Source organism: Ochotona curzoniae, unplaced genomic scaffold, assembly GCF_017591425.1.
Source record: "Ochotona curzoniae isolate NIBS_2020 unplaced genomic scaffold, NIBS_Ocur_1.0 contig_4792, whole genome shotgun sequence".
Classification (NCBI taxonomy): Eukaryota; Metazoa; Chordata; class Mammalia; order Lagomorpha; family Ochotonidae; genus Ochotona; species Ochotona curzoniae.
In genome coordinates, this window is record NW_024466389.1 from 4,986,326 (window position 1) to 4,988,697 (window position 2,372).

The window sequence follows — 2,372 nt, forward strand, 5'->3', positions numbered from 1 at the left end:
GCTGCGGCTGGGGGCCCAGGAGTGCCCAGAACTTGGGTCAGCCCTCTGGGAGTGAACCTGAACCATTTTTTAGCTGAATTCAAGTGGAGGCAATTCACTTAAGGAATCCAAGGGCTTTAGCAATATCTTAAATTGACTTTAATGAGTAGTTAGCCTGAAATAGCTATGGACTCCAGGGGGTAGAGCAAACCTATTGCTGGCCTCTCCAGGGAGATAAAAAGGGGCTTACAAAGCTCCGTTCATGAAGCAGTGTCAGCCCTGCCCCTGGCATGGGCTCAGCATGGGAGCCTTTCTGCTCATCTTGCTAATTGGTGGCTAGGTAGGGACAGAGGAGAGAGGGCTGCAGATTTCCCTAACAAGCAGAAAAGCTTCCTTAGGAATGAGAAGACAGGCTCACAGAGGAAGGCGAGGAGACTGCGAGCTGACATACAGGTGACGTTTAGGACTTTAAAAAATAACTGAGAATGTAATTTCCATCTAATTTCCTTCCTGCGCAGCAGCGTGCTACAGGGGCTGCAGGGTCTGGAGAAGATAAAGGGACTGGTTTTAATTTGCTTCCTGTTTCTGCAGCTAATGCCACCCTGCTGAGACAGACTTGCAGTGTTAACATACCAATTCCCACAAACTCAGTGGAACATTTTGTCACTGCGATGTCTCAGGCGATTATACAATCTCTTTAGCCCAACTTACATCATTAAAAGGCAATATACCAGAAAAGCAATTTACTTCCCTTCCAAGAAAGGAAAAGATGGGAGCGACAGAATTACTGGCTTAATCCCGAGTCAGGCACTCCCAGCTATTTTATTTTCTGATCTTCATTTCCCAACACTTCCAATGCTTAGACCGGAAACACAGGCATGTCCTACAGTCAAGCTAGGTCAATGTCTCCATTTTCACTTAGTGTTCTTAAAGTGTATATGTTAAGATACTCATTATTATCTTTTTGATGTTTATTTAAAATTTATTTGAAAGGCAGAGTAACAGATCTTCCATCCACTGGCTCATGTCCAAATACCCACAAAGGTCAAAGGTCACACTTGAGTCCAACCAAAGCCAGCAGCCTGGCGCTCTCTCTGGACCTCCTATGTGAGGTGCCAGGGCCCAGCTTCTTGTGCCATCTTCTGCTACTTTCCAGGGACATCAGCAGGACACTAGATGGCAAGCAGAGTAGCTGCCCTTAAACTGGTATTTCCTTGTGAGATGCTGGCATTGCAAGCAGCCGTTTAACACACTGCACCACAAAGCCAGATTCAAATACTTTTGTTTTTAACAGGTCTTTCTACTGCAGCTTCAAAGCAATTTAAACATTAAATAACTATTTACAAAATTTGTACATGAGTGTGAGGGAGGCTTCTTGACAAAGTGGGCTGAAACTCGGCTAAGCCACAGTGGCAGCTCTGGGAGAGGAATGGAGTATTCCAGGGCTGTGTTTGGTGTAACTGACCAGGTGCTGTTTAGGTTAGCAGCATCCTCTCTGTCCAGATACCAGCTTCCTGCTGAGGCCTATCCTGGGAGGCAGCAGAGAGTGGCTCCAGGGCCTGGCTCTCTGCCCAGGGGGTGGGAGACCCAGTCTCCAGGCTCCTCCCCCAGGCTCCTCCCCTGGCCCCTCCCCTGGCCCCTCCCCTGGCCCCTCCCCCAGGCTCCGCCCCAGCTACCTCCTACCTCTGGGGAGTGAGCCAGCCTACCACCTCTCTTTTTCAAAGGAAAGAAAAAGAGAACAGTTAACACAACCACCTGAATTAGAAATGTACTTTATTAAAGAGGAGGACCAGCTAACTGACAGTCACAGGTATAATTTTTCCAAATATTAACTTTATTTAAACCAATTTAATCACTGTAAAACAGCCTCTGTAGTGACATAGCTAAACCTGCATTAATGATAAAAAAACAACTTTGAAGTCTTACTTAAAAGTGAGATAATGGGAGATTCTACCCTATATAAATTTTAATAATTTTTTTTTTAGCGTGAACGCAGTCCCCGACTACCACAAATTATGCATTTGAGTTTCCCATATTTGGGGAAACCGCAGGGGTCAGCACACCCGGAGTGCCATGTGTGAGCCTCGCCCTGGAAAACCACCTTCGGGATCATGGTACTCCCATACCAGCTAAGTAGAATTTTTTTTAAGATTTATTTTTATTGAAAAGTCAGATATACAGAAAGGAGAGACACAAAGGAAGATTGTCTGCCCATTGATTCACTCCTCCAGCGGCCGTAACAGCTGGAGTTGCACTGATCCGAAGCCAGGAGCCAGGGGCCTCCTCCAGGTCTCCCACACAGGTGCAGGGTTCCAAGAAGCAGGAGCTGGATGGAAAGTGGGGCTGCCTGGATTAGAACCGGCGCCCATATGGGATGCTGGCACATTCAAGGA

General features: G+C 46.8%; 1 non-coding gene across 1 annotated transcript; it reads right to left on the reverse strand.

Moving 5' to 3' along the window:
• Positions 1-1,959: 1,959 nt before the first annotated feature.
• On the reverse strand, positions 1,960-2,116 carry LOC121161574. Its single transcript, XR_005884688.1, has one exon. It is a non-coding gene; the product is annotated as a U1 spliceosomal RNA (small nuclear RNA).
• Between the last annotated feature and the right edge of the window lie 256 nt (positions 2,117-2,372).